The sequence below is a fragment of the Psammomys obesus genome, unplaced genomic scaffold, assembly GCF_907164565.1.
Source record: "Psammomys obesus unplaced genomic scaffold, mPsaObe1.curated_primary_1811, whole genome shotgun sequence".
Lineage (NCBI taxonomy): Eukaryota > Metazoa > Chordata > Mammalia > Rodentia > Muridae > Psammomys > Psammomys obesus.
In genome coordinates, this window is record NW_026596415.1 from 3,638,939 (window position 1) to 3,663,628 (window position 24,690).

At 48.4% G+C, this 24,690-nt stretch overlaps 1 protein-coding gene across 1 annotated transcript in view; it reads left to right on the forward strand.

Annotated features, from left to right (window-relative positions):
- Positions 1-588: 588 nt before the first annotated feature.
- The window catches only part of Litaf (lipopolysaccharide induced TNF factor), a 32,370-nt gene continuing 8,268 nt past the window's right edge, over positions 589-24,690 (forward strand). The window contains exon 1 of the mRNA XM_055597767.1: positions 589-662. The gene's annotated coding sequence lies outside the window, so the exon portion shown is untranslated. The remainder of the gene's footprint in view (positions 663-24,690) is intronic.

The following is a 24,690-nucleotide window of genomic DNA, read 5'->3' on the forward strand; positions in this document are numbered from 1 at the left end:
TTTTTGAGAAACTGTTTTAGCCTTCCAAAGTGTTGGGGTTGCAGGCCTGTGTCACTATATTAATTTATGAGGCACTGGGGACAAACCCGGGTTCTTAGCATGCTATGTCAGCCCTCTACCAGTTGAGCTGCAGCCCTGGCTGGATTTTGGTTTCATGAGACAGGTCTCCTATGAAGTCTAGAACTCACTGTTGCAGAGCAGGCTGCCTCTATCTCCTGTACAGTTCTTTATATAATTTGAATATTAGATCTTCATCAGCTACATGATGACATACAAATATTGTCTCCTATTTGGTGGTTTCTCTTTATGCCTTGGGGGGGGGGGTGTAGTTGGGGTTGTTAGAAACAAAGAGTAATCTCCCCACCCCGCCCTCTCCCAGGCCTCGCCGCTCGCCGAGTCCGCCTCCTGTCCGACCCCCTTGGCCCCGCCCCCGTGAGCCCCGCCTCTCCGGAGCCCTCTCAGGTCGCAGCTTCCTCCGCAGCCCGCCCGTCTCTAGGCTGCCTCTCCCCCCCCCCTCTCAGGCCCCGCCCCATCTGGTCCTTTTTCCAAGCCACGCCTCCGAAACATCCCCGCCCCCGGCTCGCCCTACCTCCCGGGAGCTCTCCCAGCCCGCGCGCGCGGCCAGCGCAGACCTCCCGGCTAGATAGGCGGCGCGGGCGGCGGTGAGTGCGCGCTGGTGGCTGCTGCCTGGGGCGCGCCAGACGCGGGGCACTGGGCACGGGGAGGCATCAGAGGCAGGGGACGCGCTCTGGCACCTGCCTAGAACCCCGGGGTACCGCGCTTTCCGTGGGCGGCGGATGGTGACGTCGCGGGACCCGGGGTGGCGCGCTCTGGGCGGGATTGAGGGCGAGGGGTTCCAGTCGTGCTTGGTTGTGTTTGGTTCGCAGGCCCGGACTACCCTCTCCCATCTATCTGAACCTCCCGGATGATGCCCTGGGGCGTGTAGGAAAGGCGCGGTTTTCTCTGGTAGTCTCTGATATCCAAGTTGCGATTTGGGGAGTTATCACTCGCGGACTCTGAAACCAAAAGTGAATAGAATAGACAAAAAGTAAGGTAACTTTCCAGATGCGCTTTAACTGTTCCGGGCCCACGCGTCCGCACTTTTGCTCTTATCCTTGTTGATTTCTCGCGGGTTCCCAGTCGGGTGCGGGCATATCGGAGCGCAGAGGACCTGTCGATCGCGGAGCTCGGAGAATAGGCGAAGGTGGACGTGGCCCCTGCCTGCCCACCCAGCCCAGTTTTTGCTTCCTTTTTTTTAGGTCAGTGTGGGTCCAGACAGTACGCTTGATTGTCATTCAGTGTTGTGCCCACAGCTTCCGCTCAGGCTTAAGAGGAAAAGATGAGGGGGGCATGGGTGTTTTCCGAAAGGCAGAGCTCCCTTGACCAGGTCGTTTGGACATTCCCTAATACTTGGTCGGGTTTTGTGCTTCCGGATGGTGGAGCTGATGTCATTCTCTGCTGGATTGAGCTGTAGTCGTTGGGAAATAGTTTGTGGAAGTCACGGGGCTCTCTAAGCTCCCATCAGCTTTTTGTTTTGAGAGAGGGCCTTATGTAGTCTAGGCTGGCATTCCAACTCTAGGTAGCTGAGGCTGGTCTTGAACTCCTGGTCTTTCTGCCTCCACCGTGTTGAGATTACAGGGTTGTGCCACCGAGCCCGCTCCTCCAGCCTTTTCAAAATCAAGTCGTCCTCCCCCGGGTAGGGAGAACTGGAGCTGGTTCAGGGACTCTTGTACTCCATTCATACTGGAGTCCTTTGAAGGAAAATCATTTCCACCAGTAGGTGCTTGCCTGCCTTTCTGCCCTCCTTCTCAGATTGGCTCTTTTAAAACAGGCCTAAGTAGAGAGAAAGGCGCTGGGTGGTATCAGGAATTCCTCCACTGTTTGGCTTTATCGTTGGATCAGTATCCAGAGGGCGTGCCACTTCATCTACCTGGTCCAGAAGAGCACCCAGGTTGCACCTGACTGTCTTCGCCAGTCTTTGCTCTGCCTTCTGAAAGTGTGCTGGCAGCTAAGCACATTGTTGTGGATTGTCCTTTTTCCTGTTATCTAGAGGCATCAGTAATGAATGGTTTTATTCCTGCCTGAAAAATATCCTTGTGATGTTTTACAAAATGAAATGACCCAGTGATTGCTCTAAGATCTATCACTATCTTGAGTCTCTAAAATATTAGGTTGAAGTAGCTTCCTGTCTTTGAGAGATACATTTCCTTTGTCCTTCAATCACTTTTATGGCCTGGCCATGAGAAGGGAAAGGACTACCCCTTGTCCTGTAAAGAAGCTGAAAAAAATGGCTCATGGTCCTGAGTGGCTTATGCCTATGGGTGAAGAGCAGACATGCTGTTGAAAAGTTAAGAGCTTAGGCGGTTGGGAGATGTTCCTACACAGGGAAAGTTGTATGGAAAGGCTGAGGTCTGAGCAGAAGGACCTCAGCAAAGCTGCAGGAGAGGTGCAGACAAGTCTAGAATCAAAGACAGTAAAAGGAACCTACTGGGAGGAAGGAGCTGGCAGGCATTTCTACCCTAAGCTAATTTTCAGAAGATAAGCAGTTCCTGCTTTCCTGCCTTAATTTAATCCAGTCATCTCTGCTGATCTGGGCATGGCCTCCTGCCACTGTGAGAATGGGAAGGACCCCTCCCCCAACTTCAGATTCTCTTTCGAATTTCCCCAAAGCTCCCATGAGGGTGGAAAAGGAGCCTGTAAGAGGAAGCCCTGGAGTCTTGGCACTAGTCATTTGTATTCTGTTTGTTTTGGCTTTCTGCTGCCATGAAAATAGCCCAGGGAGCCAGGTGGCCTATATCCACAGGTAAATAGAGTCGGTTCTGTGCAGCCCATTGGCCACACAGGGTTGATTCTGAACTTGACTAGTGTTTACCTGCCGTGGAATTGGTGTTTGAGGTCAAGGGCTGCTTTCCGGGGGTCCTCATAATTTCATTTTATTGTTGAGCATTCATTGACAGTCTGGACAGTGATGACAGCATTGGACCCATTGAAGCTGTCATTTGGCTACAGATCCAAATGTAGATCTTTGGAGAGTTGTGTGTTATTAGGTTTGTAGACAAAGAAAGGTATGGCCCCTGTCTCAGCATCCTAAAAGTCACATCCAAAATGCCTTCAACAAAAGACAAGTTAACTATAGAAAGTATAACAGGTCCAAGAGTCTTCGAATATGAAGACCAAATACCCTGAGAAGGATGCTTCTTTCTCTAAGGGTGACTGATGGTGAGGCTGAAGCAAGGCTGCTGGTCTCTCCTGAAGATGGAACGGGACTCCAAGGTTTGAACACTCTGATGAGTCAAGGGAGGAACTCTTTCCTCTTTCTCTTTCTTTAAATCATGTGTAGGGGACTGGAGGTAACTTGCTGCACGTCTAGAGGACCTGAGGTTTTGCTTCCTGCTATCTATGTCAGGCAGGTCACAACTTCCTGAAACTATAATCTTACACCCTCTTCTGGCCTCTGTGGGCATGGCACTCATATGCACATACTCACATCTGGACTCATACACAATTAAAAAGAAAAGTTAAAAAACTTTTAAGCGCAGGTGGGCACATGTGTATGAAGACTAGAGGACCACTTTGGGGCTTTGGGTCATCTTCTGGAATACCGCTCACCTCCTTTGAAACAGGATCTCTCACGGGTCTGGAGCTGACTGGCCAGCTAGTGCGTACCAGAGATTATGATGTTTGTCTCCCCAGTGCTGGGATTACAAGCATATACCACTGTGCCTGGCTTTTTCTGTACTTAGAAAAAGATTGTAATCACGTCCTTAGGCCAGCACAGCACCATTTCAGCCAGGTGGCTCCTGCAAGTTTAGAGTGATAGGCCCAGGTGGTGAAGGCAGGGAGTGGTCAGAGGAGACAGTGCTGCCTAACCCCTTCTCCTCAGAGTCTCTTCAGTGTCACCCTCTACAGTCTCTTTGTCTATGTTCCAGTGGCTAATAATGGGCAACAACTCTCTACTCGTCCTGCTCCTTACAGAGCAATAACTCCCCAGGGTCCAAAGCCTGGCAGGTGTGTCCAGCCCTCTGATGTCATCACCGATATTATCTACAGCACTCACACTGGAGAACCCTGCAACAAAGTTACAAAGAATTGTGTTGTGTCTCGTTCTCCCTGGGGTGCATCTGGCCTTTAGGACAAGGCTGCATGAACCCGGAAGACTTCAGAAAAACAGTGATGGAGAATTTCAGCCATTTGGGCCATGGAGCCTCTTGAGCAACCTTCAAGTCTAGAGTTCATTGTGAGCTGGACATGTTGCCGCACACCTCTCACTCCAGCCCTCGGGAGTCTGGGCTTGAGCTGCTGTGTAGCGAGACCCTGTCTCAGGAAACCAAACCAGCAAAAATAGAAACGAAACCTAAAACAGCAACAGAAAGCTTAGCATTGACTTACCTAACCCTGATTCCAATAAAATTTATAGGCCATGTGCTGATATTTGAAATATATATCTGTATATTTCTTTCTTTCTTTCCTTTTTTTTTTTTTTTTTTTTTTTTTTGGTTTGAGACAAGGTTTCTTTGTATAGCCCTGGCTGTCCTGGAACTCACTCTGTAGATCAGGCTGGCCTTGAACTCAGAGATCCATCTGTCTCTGCTGGAATTAAAGGCATGTGCCACCACCGCCTGGCTTGAAAATTTTATATTAAGAACTAGCAGTAGGGCTGGCGAGATGATGCGGCAGGCAAAGACACTTGCTGCCAAGTCCTGTGATTTGAGTTCAGTCCTCAAAATCCACGTAATAGAAGGCTAGAGTTGACTTCCGTAAGCTGTTCTCACACTTGCACTGGGCCACACATGCACACGTACACATACACACAAACTAAATATATGTAATTTAAAAATGAAAAATACACGGAAAACCCAGCAGGATTTCAGAAAATATGGGAGATGAAATCAGACGCAATCTGAGGAAGGATGTGAGGCGGGTACCGGCGGTCTTTGTTGGGTGGCCCCGTCTTTTGTCATCAAGCGCATTGTTTCCTTGGTCACTATAATCAGGACACAGGATCTGATACCTGGTTCAGGCTTATTGATGTTCTTGGTGCTGTGTCATCAAGAGCTGTCATTCATGGGGAAGCCTGGAGTGTGGTTTCGCTGGGGATCCTCAGGGAAGTGGCCCACACTGATTGCAGGGCGCAGCTCCACTTTCTGTGGAGGCATTTTTCCATTCCAAAAATCAGTGTAATTTGTAGTTATGCTGTATTTGAACCTTGTGGTAACTTTATCTTTGCCTTGTGGGACACACGACCCTGCAGAAACCACTGAAATTCAGAAGATGGAATTTGAAAGCATTTCTGTGAAATAATTTGACCAAGAGCTTCTGGGTGTATGGATCAGGTTTGTCGGCGCGGCCAGATATCCACCCGGCAAACGCCATTTCTTCCTTTCTCAAAGAGGGCTTAGCCTGAGGGTCTGAGGTGGCCCCTTTGTCTCACGTTCTCCTCATTCTTGAACGTGTGTGAGAAGCCAGTGAACGCTGTCAGAGTCATCTTCAGGTTAGATTTCATTATAGCAGGGAAGTGGTGCAGCTTTTGTATTGTTCGGACTGCAGCTGGTGCTCTGCATGTAAGAATTGTTAAGCAATGTTTCATTTCATGGACATAAAGTTCTGGGTTTAGACAGTCCTGCTCCTAAGGGATATTTTGCTCCCTCTTCCAAGACCTCAAAGACCAGAGCCTTTTGGCTTTCTCAGCTGCTTTTCCTTCTTGTTTACAAACTAGGCCGTATTCTAAGGCTTGCCTCCATCTGCATGCCAGCTCCTTTCCTCTTCATTTCTCTGATCTCCATATTCTTGCTACCCAGCCCTGTGTTTCCTTTCTAGGGCTAGGGCAGTGGAGCAGTGGGCACAGGAGTGGAATTCTTTTTTTTTTCCTTGAAGAATTAATTTCAGGGTTATGTTGGTGGCTGAAAAGCTGCTTTATCATCTTGTGCTCTTCTGTGTTGATCTGATACCTAAATCTAGAAAGCTGTTCTCTGCCCAGGGGAGCCTGTCTGGAGCCAGCATTTCCCACAGCATGTACCACCCACATGTGGCTGAAAAGGAGGGAGGGAGGGGCGAGGGACTTTATTCAGCTTGGAGGTGACTTTGAAAACCACTACTTTGCTTAAATCCTGGAGTCTCATCTCTTTTAAGTTGAACTTTTTCCCCTCCCTTTTTGGGATGGCTGGTCTCATATAGTCCAGGTTGCTCTAAATATCCAAGTCTGGCTAAGTTTGAACTCCGATCCTCCTGGCCCCAACTCCTAAGTGCTGGAATTTCACGACTGTGTCACTAAACCTAGCTGCTTTCCTTTTCTTTAAGTGTGTATGTAGATGTGGTGTGTGTGCATATATATATTCCTGTTTGCATGTGTGGGGTGCACATGTATGTGGGTGAGTGTGTACCCCAAAGTTGATGTCAGATTTCTTCCTCAGTAGACATCTAGTATTGAGGCCTAACCCAGAGCTCCCCACTGGCTAGTCCAGCTAGCCCGCTGCCCCGCCCCCCAGCCCCTTAGTCTGACTCTTGAATGCTGGGATTACAGGAAGCTGTCCTGCCTGCCTGCCTTTTCACATGGGTTGCAGGATCTGAACTCTGGTCCTCATACTTGCATGGTGAGTCTCAATCCACTATGACATCTCTTCAGTCCTTATTCTTTTTTCCTTTTTTAAAAACAAAAAAAAAATTTTTTTTTAAAGATCTTTTATGTAGCTTTGGCTGTCCTAGAACTTGCCATGTAGAGTAGGCTGGCCTTGAACTCACAGAGTTCAAGCCTCTGCCTCCAGAGTGCTGGTATTAATGCATGTGTGTCACTACATTCAGCTAAAGTAAACAAATTTTTAAAACTGTATCTGTTTGTTTAAGACAGAGTATCCGAGAATATCCCAGGTCAGATTTAAATTCATTATCCTCCTACTTCAGTCTCCCAGGAGCTGTGATTACAGGGGTTGGCCACCCTGCCTGCCCTAAGGAAAATGGCTTTAATAATTATTTAATTTTATTTTTTGTGTGTGGCTATTTTGCCTGCATGTTTGTCGGTATACTACTTGAATGCCTGGTGCCCACATAAGCCAGAAGATGGTATCAGATTCCCTGGAAGAAGAGTTACAGACTGTGAGCTGCCATGTTGGTGCTGGGAATCCAGTCCGGGTGGGCTCTTGCCCCACAGGAGCACAGTGCATTCCAGCTGCAGAAACTGAACCTTCGTGGACTGGGAGGCAATTCGGGCCCAGGAGGTAGTCCTGTGTCTTTTTTTTTTTTTTTGGCTCTTTAAATTTTTTTTTATTATTATCATTTATTACAACATATTCAATTTGTATCCAGGGTGTGTAGCCCTCCCTCATCTCCTCCCAATCCCACCCTCCCTCCCTCTTCTCCCCTAGTCCACTGATAGGAGAGGTAGGCCTCCCTTCTATTTGCCCTAGCCTATCAGGTTTCATCAGGACTGGTTGCATTGTCTTCTTCTGTGGCTTGGCAAGGTTGCACCCCCCAGGGGGAGGTGATGAGAGAACCTGTCACTGAGTTCATGCCTGAGAAAGCCACTGTTCCACTTATTAGGGACCCCACTTGGAGACTGAGTCTATGGGCTACATCTGAGCACGGTGATAGGTTAAACAACTATTAAGTACATAAATCTGTAGACCAAAGAATATTGGGACCTCCTAATTTATCATTCATTGCAGTTGATCTTTTTATTACCAGAAATTATTTACATACTGGAGATTCCTATGAGTGTTTTTATCTCTTCCTCCTATTTTTTTAAAAATTTTTGTATTATTAGTTACATTTTATTAACTCTGTATCCCAGCTGTATCCCGCTCCCTCATTCCCTCCTAAACCCTCCCTCCCTCATCTCCTGCCATGGATGCCTGATTTTACTGAAGGAATCATTCTCAAAGCCACCTCAGCTGGTTGCCTGCAGCCATTGTAGTTTGTCAGCTGCTGCTCTAGGAAGTAGATGCCAGACTCCAAGCCTCTCAGATACTTACAGGCTTCTTTGGGTACACTGTGGCTGGACATCTCCATTCTGGTAAACAGGCTCTAAAACACAGGACCCCGATTATTGGTGGAAGAACGACCCCAGCCCAATCTCTGGCCCTGGAAGGCCATCACTAGGTAACTGCCCAAAGCCACTTCTAGGATTCTGAACCACCAGGATTACTGCTTAGCAGGACTGACTTTCTCTCTCTCTTTCCCTCCCTTCCTTCCTTCCTTCCTTCCTTCCTTCCTTCCTTCCTTCCTTCCTCTTTCTTTCACTGCAGAGTCTAATGCATTCCAGGCTGACCTGATCCTCCATCTCCTGAGTTCTGAGTTAAAGGTGTTTGCCCTAGGCTCTGATAACCAAGCACTTACGTCAGTCACTGGACAGGACAGTGCCTCAGGAAAAGCTGCTGGTTCTGGGGCAGGTGAGGTGGCTTGTCAGGTAAAGGTGCTTGCTGTTGCAAGCATGGTGGCCTGAGTTCAGTCTCTGAAACCCATATAAAGTGGCGGTAGAGAACTGACTCAGAAAGTGCCCCTCTAACCTCCACACCAACCCCTTGTCACCACCCCAGTAATAAAAAGTACATTTTAGAAAGCTGTTTGTTCTAGAGATTTCAGAATAAGCTAGGTAGGTGTGCTAGTCCACACCTATAATCTCAGGAGTGGGGACTCGTGCAGGAAGATCACTGCAAGTTCAAGACCAGCCTGCTTTACAGAGCAAGACCATTTCAAAATGCACAAATATTAAGGGGAGGGGGAGAAAAAAATACTGTGTCTGCAGAAGTGGGTGTGGTCTCCCCGGCCACAGTCAGTTTGTGCTTGTCCAAGCATGCTCTGTCTGAGAAGTTCTGCTTGTCTTCTATGCTATGCTCTGTGTCTTGTCTGGATTCTGTTTGATTTTTAAAATATTTTAATATATTTAAATATATAATATATTTAATATATAATAAAATATAATATATTTTAATATATTTAAAATATATTCTTGTATATGTGTATGTGTGTATGTGAGCACACATGTGCCTCAGCCTTAAGTCATTGTGTAGCTCAGGCTGGTCGCAGACTTGCTAGGATTGCATGTGTGTGCCGTAATATTGGGCTCTCTGCAAAATAATTTCAAGGTGGATCTCGAAACCTTAGGAGAGTAAAGATCCCAGTGACGAGAGCAGATGGCCACTCTGGCTTCTGTCACTTCCAGGAAGTACTACAGGGCAGGAGGAGTATTTACACATAACTTACAGTGTTGGGACACGCATCACAAATGGGAGAAGCAGGCAACACGTAGAAGCTCAGTCATGGTCTCTAGACGTGACGGCCAGGAGGACAGTGGGTCTGTGTAACAGAACAGCCTGTGACAAAGTCTATCCCACATGGTATTGACTTTTGGTCATCTCTTCTAAGATGAAAGTTGGAGCCTTCCTGGTGAGGAGAGTTCTGGGTGACGACCTTCAGAACAACCCCCCTCTGGCTGCTTCCCTGGAAAAGGCAGAGTCCTGAAACTCCTTTATGCCAAAGATACAATAGGCCAAGGATCTGTACTCTGGGGTTAATTTTTTCTTCTCTTTTCTTTGTGTGTGTGTGTGTGTGTGTGTGTGTGCGCGCGCGCGCGCGCGCGTTCTCTTAGAGGTCTATAGAGGACGCAGAAAGCCCTGGCACCGGAATTGCAGAGGGCTGTGAGCAGCCAGATGCGTGCTGCGACAGCAGGACAGCAGGACAGCAGTCAGGGTCTCTCATAAGAGCAGTGGTGTCCTTCTGTAGTCCTGAAGTTTTTTCCTCTGAAACAGGGTCTCAGGTGGTCCATGTCGTCAAGTTTTACTCTCCTGCTTCTACCTACTGACTATTGGGATTACAGACCTGCGCCACTAGGTTTCTGGAGAAGGTTTCATGCGTGCTGGGCAGTCACCCTACCACCCCCAGCCCTGAGGCAGCATTGTTTTGAGTCACAACACCAGCAACTGTTTATATTGAATTCTTACACACTTGGTTCTGCCGTGTCCCTGGAGTAGCAGGGAATGAATTAGAACCAAAAAAATGCAGATAGACTCTCTCTCCCTTCTCCTCAGCTCTTTACTTTCCAAATATGGGGTCAGTTTTAGAAAAGCTAAGATACTGTTTTGGAACTGGAGAGCTGGCCCAGAGGTTAAGAGCACTGGCTACTCTTACAGAGCACCAAGTTTGAGTCCCAGCACCCACGCAGAGATTTACAGCCATCTGTAATTCCAGTTCTAGGGGAGGACCTAGTGCCCTCTTCCAGCCGCTTCGGGCACCAGGCACACATCTGATGCAGGCAAAACACCCACACGTAAAATAAAAATAACTCTTTAAAGAAAGATAAAGGTTAGTGAGAACACTTAAAGAGATTGCGGGTGAGACATGGTAGAAAGCTCTGGAGCTTGGGACAAATACAGGAGTATTTGTGAGTGGTGCAGTGGCTTAGTGTGTGTGTGTGTGTGTGTGTGTGTGTGTGTGTGTGTGTTGTGAGTTGCTGCCTGGCACCTGCAGTGTGCGGCTCCTGGCACTCTGGGTTGGAGGCTTGTTTTGATGAACTAAGCTCCTTTCTTGCTAAGGGTTAAGTGCTTTGGAGAATCCTGCTGGGTCTTTAGGCCACCCAGACTCGTGCTTCCCGCTGTGAAGGCTCTTGCAACCGACTGCCTCCTCTGGCAAGCCACACCCCATCCCCCCCACTCCCCACCCCCAGGACACAGGTGTGCTGCCTCTGGGCAGATGTCCACTTTGCTTCCTGCCTTTCCCATCCCCCTCTCCCAAACTTGCACTCACTCTAAGAAGCTGGACTTGGTTCCTGCCTCCTGTGTGCTTGGCCTGTTGGTGAACAATGCAGATTCCTTCAGCCTGGTGGGAAGGGCACTCAGCTTTGCCTGGCCCACCCTTGACCTCCTGAATCCCTTCGTGAGAATGGGTCGTAGCACAGAACACCAGCAAAGAGACTGTGCATTGGGAGACTGATAGAATGGGAGTTGTCTTGCCAGAAGGTGAAACCCTCCCTTTAACCAGAAGACTTTGTGCACCTCAGAATTCATGGGTGCTCTGGCCCCTTACAAAAAACAATGGCATGATATTTCTGTTGAACCTACAGATTCCCCCGTGTACTGTCCATCATCTCAGAAACCACGCTAATGATTGTGCCAGGCGTGGTGTCACTTGCCCATAATCCCAGCACTTGGGAGGTTGAGGCAAAAGGATCAGCTTTAAGACTGAAAAATCACAAAGAAGGGTTTGGAGAGGTGCTTCAGTGGTTAAGGGCTTACCTGTTTGCAGATGATCAAGGTCCGGTTCCCAGAAACCACATTAGATGACTCACAGTGTCTGGAAGCCCAGCCTCCGGGAACCAGTGGCCTTTCTCTGGCCTCTGGGGCAAATATCTTCTGTGAATATATACATCTACATCTGTATATATGTAAATAAAAATACATTTTAAAAGACCCAAGAGAGAAAAAATAATAAAACTGGGTAAATAATTATTCTCCTGTACTGTCTCAGGAATAATAAAAAGTGTGTGCGTACTCTGCAGCTGGCTGGGTTCTTCCCAGATGTTTTTAGTCCATGGTTGGTTGAGTGTGCGGATGTGGACACCGCAGATAGGTTCTCTCCTCAGCCTGTAATTAGAGGCCTTAATCACTCTGCAAACAGGAGGAACCTTAGACCTGTGTCACGAGACAAAGAGCTGTGGTCACGTTACCTTAACATTGGGTGGGAGAGCTGGGAGGGGAGCCTGCACAGGCAGGTTGGCTGAGGATGGTGGTTCTCTCAAAGGACGGCTTATTTGTTGGATGGGATTATGGCTGTGGCCAAGGAGAACGTGAACATGGCAGAAGCCAGTCCCTTCCTGCTGCTGTGGTCTTCTGCTTCCGCAGGAGGCAGCGTCAGCCCTGCGTGTCCTCCCAGGTGTGTGTGTGATGGAAGGAGGTGTGACTAATGCGGATGGTATTGTCGCATTGGTTTTCTGGCTTGTTCACACCGTGACCTTCCCAGAAATTATGTGTTTCCGCATGCGAAATGTTCTGATTCTACTTTGATGGCCGCACACTAACCATATCCTGTGTGGCAGGATGGCTGCCCACTCCAGCAGTTCTGTAGAGAGAGCCCTGTATTTCAGCGGGCAGAGGGGGGAATCCACGGCCAGGGAACTCATGCACATTCACTTTCGGCGGATTCTTCGATGGTGTGAGCCTCAGTTTACCCTCAGTGGAGACCTGTGTATCTGTACCCCAGCCAGCCCCACATGCGGTTTAACCAGGTGGGTGGATAAAAAGCAGTACCATGACATTAGTTGTGTTTTTTTCCCCTCCTAGATAGGCCTTTTACTTTATTTTGTGTATGTGTTCATGTTGTGTATGCATGGGTGCCAGAGGACAGCCTTGAGTGTATTTCCTGGGCGCTATCCACATCTTTCTTTTGAAACAGCGTCTCTCACTAGCCTGAAGCTCACCAGGTAGGTGAAGCGTCTTGCAGGTGTGCTCAGTTTACACATGTGTGTTTGAGACAGGGTCTGTGAACCTGTAGCTCACGATCCAGGTTAACTAAACTGTCCAGTGAGCTCTGGGAATCTACCAGCCTGTGTCCTGCCCCACAACCCACCCCTGTCCCAGCTCTGGGGTTACAGATGAAGGTTGCTACACTCTATGCTTGCTTCTCCACCTCCCAGAGATTACACTCAAGTTCCCGGAGTTACAAGGCAATCATTAGCTTTACCTGTGGAGCTCTTTCTCCAGCCCTAAATAAACATTTTACTTTAGAATAGCCGAGAAAGTTTCTCTGTATCCTTAGTGTATGTCACCATTGTAGAACAATTTTTGAGGCTGAGTTCATTTCATCTGGAGGCTGACCTGTAAGATGCTGGCAGTTAGTGAGGGTTTACTTTGCTGTGTCCTCTCAGGGTCCATGTGCAGAGTTGGAGGCCAGGGCTATAAAATACATTCAGAGCATGGAATTCTGCTCCTACCCTACACGGCTTAGCACTTCTGAAATCCACTCTGTTTCCATTGTGTCAAGGTTCTGTTCTAGTCACAAGTCTAGAGTCTCACTGTAGTCAGATATGAATGAGACACAAACTCAGCAAGTTCTCTTGAGCTATCAGCCTGTGATGGCTGTAAAGGACATTCCCTTTCCAAAGAGAGGCAAGAAGTGTAGACAATGTTAAAACTGCATGTATGCATTTGAGAGCGCATCTCCCACTGAACCTGTACCCCATAATCTAGGTTAACTAAGCTGCCCAATGAGCTCCAAGCCTCACCTGCCACTGTCCTCCCAGCTCTGATATGTTGCCACACTGAAGTTTCTATGTGGGTGGCACAGACCAAACGTGGTTCTTTATCTAGGCAAGTTGAGTGCTTCCTCAACTGAACCTTTTCCAGAGCCTCTAGTTGTGCTTCTGTTTTTGTTTTTTTAATGATTTATTCCTATCTTTAAATTGTGGGGGTGTATGTGAGTTCTGTGCCAGTGCCTGTGGAAGCTAGAAGTGTTGGATCATCTAGAGCTAGTTACGGGCAGGGCTAAGCACCTGTGGGTGCTGGGAATTGAACTTGGGTCTTCTGCAAGAGCAGGAAGTGCTCTTAACCACTGAGCCATCTTTCTAGCTCCCTGCCCCCCTTTTTTGAGACAGGCCTTACTGTGTATCGAGCTGGCTTTGAATGGGATTTTTTTCTGTCTCTGCCCCTTGAAAATGAAGATAACTGAGATCCTTACAATAGTGTGTGTGTGTGTGTGTGTGTGTGTGTGTGTGTGTGTGTGTGTATTCCTTTTCTTTCCTTTTTTTGAGACAAGGTCATAGCCCCAGAACAGTGTGTGTGTATGGATGTATATGTGTGTATATATAAATTTTCCTTTTTTTTTTTTTTTTTTTTTTTTTTTTGACACAGGGTCTTGTGTAGCCCAGAATGGCCTTGAATTCCAGGTCCTCCTGCCTGTTTCTTAACTGCTAAGATTATAGGCAAGCAAGACTATTCTTTCCTTCCATGTGCCACCTCCTGAAGTCCTGGACAGCTATGTCCCCACAGCCTCTACCTTTGCTGAGTTCTCACAGGTTCATTGTTGGATTACTTCACACACACACCCCACCAGTTGTCGCCGTGATGGGGACTCATGCGGTGTCTCCTCTCTGAGGTGTCTCTGCTCAGGAGCAACAAGGTTATCTACATATCCTTTGAAGTACAGGTGGAAGAGGCTGTGTGCCACCCCTGTCCTACATCAGGTCCAGTCCAGCACCTGCTGCATTGGAGGGGATCCTCACTAGAATTGTGGGGTAGTCTTGAGGCTTTCCCGGCCCCTCTATAAACTGAGCCTTGAGATCCCAGCTTGCCTGAGAACTCTCCTGCAGGCCTGCCTGCTGCCATTGTCCACATACCCCTTCCAAACCAGTCTCTTTAGCAGATGGTTGCCTGGCTTTCCTCTAGGGGTATGCTGTGTTTCCTTGTGTGGCCAGGCTGAGAGGTTTCCAGACTCCTTTCTGCTTCCGCTTCACTTATGGGAGTCAATTAAGTCATTTCTTTCTTTGTTTTGCTAGATGTGGTTAAAAGCAGCCACTAGGACTTCAACATCTTTGAGAATTCCTTCTGCCAAATGTGGCTCTTGCATCCTGCCTCCCTTCCATCCAGGGCGTGTACATGATTCCACCCAGCTTTTGCCACTTTAGAACAGCAGGGCTTAGTCAGAAGGCCTGCACTGTCCCCAGCCTGGCTCTCTGGTTGTGCCTCTGCCCTCTTTTCCTTGCTGCTGCTGGCCTCTCCACCTCTGCCCCGTTACTCAGTTCCAAACACGTGTACACTTCAGCTATCCGTTAGGGCAGCACCCTCCTCCTCCTTGTCATATGTTTTCTACAGTAAGAGGATGCATGAGGCTTCTGTAATTAGAACAGTCTGGCTCAGGGCTTTGTGCGTGCTGGCCAAGCGTTTTACCAGCTGAGCCCCTCTGGCCCTACTTTATTTATTGTTATGTATCTATGGCTGTTCCGGAACTCACTCTGTAGACAAGGCTGGCCTCACTCACAGAGATCCACCTGCCTCTGCCTCTGAGTGCTGGTGTTACAGACATCCATCATCACACTCGGCTTCTTCTAATCCTACTTTTAAAAGAGCTTTTCTGAGGGGGCAGCTCATACCTTTAATCCTAGCAGAGGCAGGTGGGTCTCTGAGTTTGAGGCCCGGTTGGTCTACAGAGTGAGTTCCAGGACACACAGGTCTACACAGAGAAACCCTGTCTTGAAAAACAAAGCTTCTTCTATTTTTTTGGAGAAGCATCTCACTGTGGATCTCTGGCTGGCCTTGACCTCCCTATACATCTAAGAATGACCTTGAACTTCCTGCCCTCTTGGCTCTTCCCTTGTTTAGATGCTGGGGACCAAATAGATTGATGTATCTGTTAGGCAAGCACTCCACCCACTGAGCCCTGTCCTCCTGGGACTGAGTAAACTCATAATGAACAGAAACTGACTGGTTTGCAGTTATGTGCCTTATCACGTGGTAGAGGCCTGAGGCAGGGGTGAACGGCACTAACCTGCCTTTTATAAAAAGGCTGTTCACTAGGATCGATCTGCTCATAGACCCTGATTCTCAGAACGGTAGTGTTGGGCATCAGGTTTTCAGTATACTGTATTTGAGGACACGCTGGACTCTAGTGCTCAGCGTTGTCTGTTGTTGATCCTTACCTCACCATGGGACATCTCCCCATGGAGGCCCTCTTCATGGGCATGCCACTCTTCAGCCAATCCCCAGTTGTTCTGTTCTAAGGTCCTGTGCAGGATCCCATACTGCACGTAGTTGTCATGTCTCACCCTGCTGTTTGTTCCAGATTGGTTTCTCTGGCTCATTTGCTGTGATCTGGACCATTTTAAGGTGTGCTGGCTGCGTTCCATGTGGCAGGTTTTCATATGGTGCAGATATGCTGGGCGTGTGGACAACAGACTGCACAGCTTCTGCTGCCGTGTGAACCCTGACCACCTGGTACCTCCCTATTGTGAGAGGGACAGATCTTGCCAAAAGGTGAAGATGTGTAGGGCATGGCCCAGAGGACTGTACTCTGTGGGGTTTCAGGTTGAGGAGTGATCCTGAGTTTTTGGCGACCCACTGTAGAAAGAAATAGCAAGTCAGTGTGGTGGCATTATCTTGCCAGGAAGAAGTGGTCCCCTAACGGGTGCTCAGAACCCAGGGAAAACAGAAACCAGGAAGGGGCTGTGGCCAGAAAAGGGAGAGGCCTTGTGTGGAAGGTGTACCTGTGACAGAGGTGGGTGGCAGGGCCCAGGACTAGACTTCACTGTGATGGAGAAGAGGTGGGCCTCTGTGAGATCTGGGCAGAGGGCTGGCTGGGAAGACAGGGCTATAGCTTGTAGGCCTAGATTACACAGAGGGAGGCCAACCCTCCACTTCAAATAGAGCTGGAGGGCCTGAGGGTGTAGCTGGTAGACTGCTTGTCTAGCAAGCACCAAGACCTGTTCAGTCCCCAGCACAGTGGAACCCAGCAGTGATGGCACAGGCCTGTAGTTCCAGCTTGGTGAAAGCAAGGAGGATCAGAAGCTTACGGCCGTCCTCAGCCTCACAGTGACTTAGTTTGGGATACATGAGACCCTGCCTAAAAAAAACAGTAAAATAACTAAGGGATGACAGGGAACATGACACATCTTTGGATGTCTTTTGGGCGAAAGTTAAAGTGCCATCTTGGCTGGGAGGGGGTCGTTCTGGGGGAAGGGTTCTGCCTTGGCCCATGGCTTCTTCCTTTACACCTCAGACCTGCCTTCCTTTTATAAGGGCTCTTGTGATGACACACTGCCTGCAGGAGTCACTGACATGTAGCATCTTGGGATATATACCAAGTTAAAGTTGCAGAATTTACTCACGCCCCAGGAAAAGGCAGGGTCAGTTCCAAATGGCAGGTATTTCTGAGCCACGTAGGAAGCTGCCAGGAGGAGCCCACTCATGAGCCCAGCTGTTGGATGGATCTCCCTGCGGGGCTCAGAACACAGCTGCTTATGGTGGTAACCTAGGTCTATAGAAATTGCCTATAAGACGTTCAGAGGCTTAGGTCCATGTCTTTGCCTTATTCTTTCCTAGAACCAGGGATGGGTGGGTGCAAAACCTAGGGAGAAGCCCCTTCCACAGAGCTGGGAACTTGTGTTGCCATGAGCTTTCATCAGGGATTACAAAATGAACAAACCTTTAGTCTGCTAGCCTGGCAATTCATTTTTCTTTCTCTGGTTTCAACTTGTTCTGCCACCCCCACACTTCCTTGTTCCATGTCTGTCCACCTACAGCGTGACTTGCCTTCCTACCTGAACATTCCATGGCTCCCTGTTGAGCCTCAGGACTCTGGGGGTGGCCACGCACTGCAGGCTCAGTTCGGAGGGTGGACAGCCACACTGCCCAGCTGTGACTAGATCCTCAGGTCTGAACCCAAGTGTGAGGGTGCCCAGGCAAACACTTGTCATGACGCCAGCATCTTCCTCTGCCACTTCCCCTCTCAGAGTCTAAGCCAGGGCTTTTGTTTCCAGGTCACCCATTGTGTCTGGGTGTTCGTGCGTGTGGAGGTCAGATGTCAGCCTTGCTTGTAGTTTCAAAGGACTTCAACCTTGTTTCTTGAAACAGGGTATTTCACTGACCTAAAAGTCACCTAGCAGGTGAGGCTGGTTGGCCAGTGAGCTCTAGAGATCTGCCTGTTTCTACCTTCCCAGTGCTCCAATCACAACCAAGCAGGGCTATGCCTAGCTGTTATATTTTATTTAAAAAAATAAATAAATGTGTTCTGGGGATCACACTCAGGTCTTTGTGCTTTTAAGAAAAACATCACCAACTGACCTGTTTCCCTAATGCACCCCATCCCCTTTATGAGAGAGTCTATGTGACCCAGGATGGCCTTCATCCTCCTGCCCATCCTCCTCAGGAATTGCAGGCCGACACCACACTTCTAACTATGCTTCCAAATCGTGCTGTTGTTCGAGGTGACTCTTGTGTGGCATTTAAACATGGACACAAAGAAATAGGGCAGCCAAGGCCAGGTGCCTGCCTGTCCGGTGTGCTCTGTGTCCTTGCCTCAAGAGGGCTCCTTTAATTTTCCTAATCGTGTGAGGAAGCCTCTTTTTAAATTATTTATTTTAAATTTATGTGCATTGTGTTTTGCCTGCATGTATGTGTCTCTTTGAGGGTGTCGGATCCCCTGGAACAGGAGTTACAGACAGTTGTGAAGTTCTGTGTTGGTGCTGGGAATTGAACCCAGATCCTCTGAAAAAGCAGTTAGTGCTTTACCAACTTTTGGCCATCTCTCCAGCCCAAGCAGAAATACAAAGAGGTACGGTGTCTTTGGTTTCTCTGTGTAGTCCTGGCTGTCCTGTCCACCAGGCCGACCTCAAATTCAGAGATCAGCCTGCCTCTGCCTCCCAAGTGGTAGGAGCAGAGGTGTGCACCACCACACCTGGCTCCATTTGTCTTTTTTTTTTTTTTTTTGAGATGGTGTTTTTCTATGTAACAGAAACCTGGTTGTTCTGAACTCGATTTGTAGACCAGGCTGGCCTCTGCCTCCCGAATGCTGGAATTAAAGATGTATGCCACACACCTGGCTCCGTTTGCCTCTTTTACAGGTGATAAAATGTAGGCACTAAAGTCTTCTTACAAGGCACAGAGGAGTAGGGCCGTGGGGCAGACCTTGACAACTTTAGAGTGACACAACATGACATGACACATGACACCTGGGTGTGAACCATGCCCTTGACTGTGCTTTGTGGTGAGGCCAGAGGAGGTCAGAGTCTCTCAAAAGGCCACAGTGCAGGCATGGGTATAGGGAATGGGGGGGAGGGCTGGCCTGGCGATCAAAGCGGGGCCTGTGGGCTGCCAATGCAGGCGTTGCAGTGGTGACAGAGATGAGTGAAGAGACCGTGTGGGCTCTTGGTCTTTGAAAGCCAGGACATTGGTCATCCTAGTTAGGGCATGCGTGGATAGTCACTGGCTTGGTTTCAGGTTTTTGGTTCTTGGAAGGGCTGAGGAACAATTTGCAGGCTTGAATATTAAATTGTGCTTGGAAAATTCTGGCAATGTCTTCATGCTCCTTCCCCCCAGGGTTGAAGAATTTAGTAAAGATATTTTAATATATGCTTAAACATAAGAGCTAGGAGAAAAGAGAGGTGCTCAGAAGAAAACACCCCAAAAGTTTGGGTGTGGGCCTTCTCTAAGACAGTTACAGCAAATAAGACACACAGGGTTCTGGCTCCTCAAGGGAGTCATCTTACGTTTCTCTTACTCGTGTGAAAGTCATATACGAATAACTCAGTTTCCTAGGACAAGACCTCTTTGTGTATACGTGGTGATGTTGGGGTCCTTCATTTCTTTCCAGTTTATCTTTTGGGCCAGGGTCTCTCACTGAATCCAGAGCTGCCAGCTGACTAGACTGGCTGGCTGTGACACTCTGGCAATGCTCCTTTCTTCGCCACAGCTGGGTTTTTGTGGGTGCTGGGGACCAGAACCCAGGTCCTCAGACTTGCGTGGAAAGGCTCTTACAGACTGAGCCATCTATCCTGCTCTTAGTTAGCTTTTTTTTTTTTTTTTTTTTTTTTCAGCAGAGACTCGAATTTATGAGTCTCTGCTGAAAAAAAGGCTGGCAGTGGCTCTTCATACCTTCACCGTGTTGTATAGTTTAAAGCTGGCAGTGGCTCTTCATACCTTCACTGTGTTGTATAGTCACCTCTGTCTAGTTTCAAACCATCTCATCACCTCCAGAAGAGCCCCACTTCCTTCCCATGCTGTCCCCAGTCCCTGGCCACAACCAGTTTCCTATCTACATCTGTGGACCTCCCTGTCCTGGGCATCAATAGAACTGTAAGTCCAGAGCCTTTTGTGTCTGGACTCTAGAACAGAACGATTTTTAGGATCTTTACAAGCCATGGCTGGGAGCCTGGATGACTAGTGAGAAGCTGGTGGCCTGGTGGCCTGGTGGCCTCACCTTTACTTTAAATTGAGGACGCAGGCTGAGCTCTGAGGGGCAAGAAGGTTGGTTCAATCAACATGGAAGCAACCCCTGCTGTGGGCACAGAAAACTTAAGGTTTGTGGGCAGTGCCAGGAATAACCAATCCTTCTGGACTCTCAGAGAGTTCCTGAGTTGTTAGAACAATTTCTTAGAAACAAGTCTGACTGAAGATGGGGTGCCTCTCTAAACCCTGGCTGTCCTCTGTAGGCAAGGTTGGCCTCAAAATCAGAATTCTCCAGCCTCTGCCTCCCAAGTGCTAGGATCAAAGGTGTGAGCCACCACTGCCCGGCCCAAGCCCCATCTTTGTGTATTTGTGAATCCAGGAGAGGGGTGGGCACCAAGAGAGAGAAATGAGTACTGGATTATATTTGCCCAAGCCAGAATATCGGTACTCAAAATAAATGCCTAGCAGGACTCAGTTGGCAAAGTGCAGGAGAATGGGGGCCTGAGTGCTGATCCCCAGAATCCCTTTAAAGCAGGGCATGCCTGTAGTTAACAGCACTGGGAGAGCCACTTAGGAAGACACCTGACAGGTGCTGACTTCCATGGCACAAGCACACACAGACATCGCTTCTTCCTTCTTGGGCTGAGCACACAACATTTTTAGTGGTGGGTTCTCAGACATGGGTCTGGAGGGCCTGGCAGGGACAGGTGGAAGTGACCCCAGCCAGCTCAGTCGTGCTTGGCCCCAGGGCATTGGGAGGCAATGTTCTGCAGTATCTATTACCACAGGTGAGTTGAAACTCAAGGGAGAGACTGGACTTGGTAGGAAGGGACTGGACATACAGAAGGAATCGGTTAACCTTGGATTGGGAAGCTTACATCTGTGCCAGCAAGCAAAGGACTCTCTGACTGAGGGGCATGCTTGCCTTCTCAAGAGTGCTCTAGGGGAGTGACAAAGGGTGGGGTGTGAAAACAAAATCTTAAATATTGCAATGTTGTGTGGCCCTCAAATTCAGTTCTCCCCAGCAAAATCTCATTTCTTAATTTTAGTTTCTCTTGTTAGGCAGAAATTAAATTATATTGAAATTAATTAATTGAGTTAAACATAATTTAATTATTCTGCCTGGGATGGAGATTCTGTAATGAAAACAAGCCTGAGACAACCTTCTCTGTAGCAGGCTTGGGTAGACCCTCTCCTAGACATGGTCCTGCAGGCCAAAGATGACTATCAGTCTTGTGTGTCCCCATCCTCTTAAGATACCATCTGCCCCAAAGAAAGTCACTTAGGCCGGGATGCAGGGAGTCTGGGGAGTTTAGGTGCCCAATTAGTATAGGGCAAGGATGTTCTCACAACTGGTCCAGGCGCTAATACTCTGCTAGCTTGTCTGCAGCCAAGGTGGAAAATGGTTCCCTATCTCTCAGACCACTCCTACATCAAGCTAATACAGAGCCTGGGTTCAAGTGTGGCAAGAATTTTATTTAAGGTGGCCCCAGCAGGAACATTGTGCGAAGTATGACTCTCTAGGCCACTGGTTCTCAGCCTTCTTCATGCTGCAACCTCATGTTGTAGTGACCCCTCCAATCATAAAATTATTTTTGTTGCTACTTCATAATTGTAATTTTGCTGCAGTGATTAATGATATGTTTTCTGGTGGTCTTAGGTGACCTGGTGAAAAGGTCAGTCTGCTCCCAGAGGGGTCGTGACCCACAGGTTGAGAACTGCTGCTCTGGGCCCTTGGGGAAACAGCAGGACTTGGAGTATCTAGGCAGCTGGCTATGTCAGATCTGTTCCCCAACCCCCCCCAAAGGTGCTCCATTTTACACCTTTAAAAATAGGTTTGGAGTTAAGCATTTGGAGTTAGCCGTTGGAAGGTGGAAACAGGAGCATCTATTAGTTTCAGGCCAGCCAACGCTACATAGTGAGACCTGTTTTCAAAACAAACAAAAGATTTGGGATTGTTAGGTCCTTTCGGTTTATACAGGGATGCCCTGTTGAAGTTTGGAACTAGCTAAGGACAGAAGAGTCATTCTGAGACGGTGGGGACAGCCACCTCCAGCTGCTGTGTCTCCGTGGTGAGTGCTGGGATTAGGTGAGTCTGGATGAGTAATTGTAGGATCCTAATGACTGAGTTAAACAGTGGTGAGGAAGGAAGGGCAGCTGTACACCCTCTCTTTCCACTACAAAGCTCCCGATAACTCTGGCAGCTGAACTCTGTCGACATCACCTGACTTGACTAGTGTGACCACCCTGCTGCCCAAGGCCACCAAGTGGATGTGACAAGGCTGGGTAGTAAATTAATTTATTTTGTGAGGGACAGGGCACACTGCTATGCTTTGGTATGGAGGTCAAAGGACAACTTGTGAGTCAGCCCTCTTCTTCCACTGTGTGGACAGACGCTCTCTGAGCTACTTTGCCGGCCTTTGCCTTTTTTTTTTTTTTTTTGTAGAATTATGTGTTTATTTATGTGTCTGTTGGACCCCAAAGCCTTGAAGAGGCGATGTTTATCTGCATGTTCCAGAAGATTGACTGTGAGCATGTGAGGATGACGCAGTTAATGAGGGTGTGCGTCAGGATGGTGGCAGGGCTTCACTATTCAGACAAGGAGGTCCGTCCCCTTCCTTCCTTTGAAGGTGATGGCCTCCCATCCACAAACCTGTAGCTCAATCCTTTTGAAATGCAGTATTGAAGCCAGACATGGTGGCACAGGGCTATAATTCCAGCACCTGGGGAGCTGAGGAGGTGGCAGGTCATGTGTTCTAGACCAGCCTGGGCCACACTGAAGTCTTATCTTTTGACTTCAAAACCCAAAATTCAGGTGCTGGGATGACCGGGCTGAATGACGTCAGCTTAGCTGCTGGTCTTCTCCCCACTCCCCCATGCCCCAGTCCCTGCCAGGGGCAATTTTAGGATTTCTGAACACACCAGTTTTCTGATCTTGCAATTTTTTTTATGTGCCTCAATTTTCATGGCAAATCTCTGAAGCGTGGCTAGCTGTTCATGAGCCAGGAAAGGACAGCGCGTCCTGCATATCTGTTCCTCTGTGTGAGGCAGGTGCTGTCATTACTGCCGTGGAATGACTGCCTGTCCCGTGCGGCATTTATGCAGCTGGGTCAGTGCCTGAAGCAGACGGGTGGGGGTAAGCATCTCCAGAGACATCAGCTGACTTTCGGGGTGAGCTTTGCCTGCTGTGGCCTGGTCAGAGGAAACCCACAGTGCACCCCAAACTGTTTCTGGGCCCTGTCTTGTTCTTTTGTTTTTTTTTTTTTTCCCTAGCTCTGAAGTGGTTTTCACAGCATGCTCTTGTGATGTTCTGAAACCCCCTTTTTCAGCTGGTTCCCCTTCTAACGCCATGTACACACGGGCTTCTAGTTTTCTTGGTATACAGACTTCAACTTTTTACTGGAAAGGGAACCATGTAGCTAAGGTCTTCTGTAGCTATGCTCTGAATTCCGGCACCAGTGGAGCCGGAATTAACGTAATTCCATACTTAACTAGTACCTTGGAACATAGAGCTAGTGACTAATTTATTGCTGGGCTGTACATTGGTTGTGTAGTAATTATTTGAAATCTAGACATTTTACATCAACATCCTACCTGTATTGGATGTTAACTTTAAAAGATTGATTGATTGATGACTGGAGGTGGGCACAAGTGCCACAGCATGCCTGTGGAGGGAGCCTTAAGACCAGAGCTTGCACGAGTCAGGTCTCTTCACCATGTGGGTCTTGAGGACTGAGTTCAGGTGATCAGTTTTGACAGGAAGCACCTTTACCCAGTGAGACACCTTACTGGTGGCCAAGCTGGCATTTCTTGATGGTATTTTACCAGCCCTTCCACTCCCCTATCTTTCTCCACTTCTAAACCTCGGGAGACTACTGTCCTTGGGCCCAGTCTTTGAAGACCTTTGGCCTACGCCCTGCAGCAGGGCCCACTCTGCTTCCCACACGTTCTGGAACGAGTGCATGGAGGTGGCAAGACTGCCCAGCCCTGGTGCCATGGCACGCTGCCCTCATTCCTGGCTGCCTGTGTCTCCTGAGACAGGCTTGAATAGCTCTTCAGAAGCCGCAGAGCCTGTCCTGCCTGATGGGGAAACAACCACACAAGATAGCCCTTTTGTGTTGTACTGCAGCTGCCCCATGACTGCCAAGCATCAATCAGCCAGGCCAGGCAGGTAGCCGCTCTACCAAGGGGAGGAAGCTCTTTGCCCTCACTGAAGCCACTGTGTCCCTAGCTGCATTGGGGATTTACTTTTGGGCTGTTTTGAGATAGGATCTTCTTATGTATCCCAGACTGCCCTCAAAACTGCTATGTAGCCAGTGATGACCTTAAACTTCTGATCCTCCTGCCTGCCTCTCTACCACTCAGTTACTGAGATTACAAATATTTTCCACCATATCCAGTTTTTGAAATGCTGGGGACCAAGCCTGGGGCCTCATGCATGCTAGCAAGCTCTCCACCAACTGAGCCCTCTCCAGCTAATATGCTTTGCTTCAAGATTTTAAAAAATTACGTAAATGTGTGTTTTTCCTGCATGTATGTTTATGTATTGCATATGTGCACTACCTCCAGAAGCCAAAACATTGGATGCCCTGAAACTGGAGTTACAGGTAATTGTGAGGCTCATGTGTGCGGCTCAGTTCTACTTTATAAGGAGACAGCCTAGGACTGGAGGGATGGTTCAGTGGCTAGAAGAACACAAGCTACTCTTTCAGAGGGCCTGAGTGGTTCACAACAATCTGTTACTACAGCTCCAGAACATCTATGACCTCTTCTGGCACTGCTTTCACACACACACACACACACACACACACACACACACACACACACACAC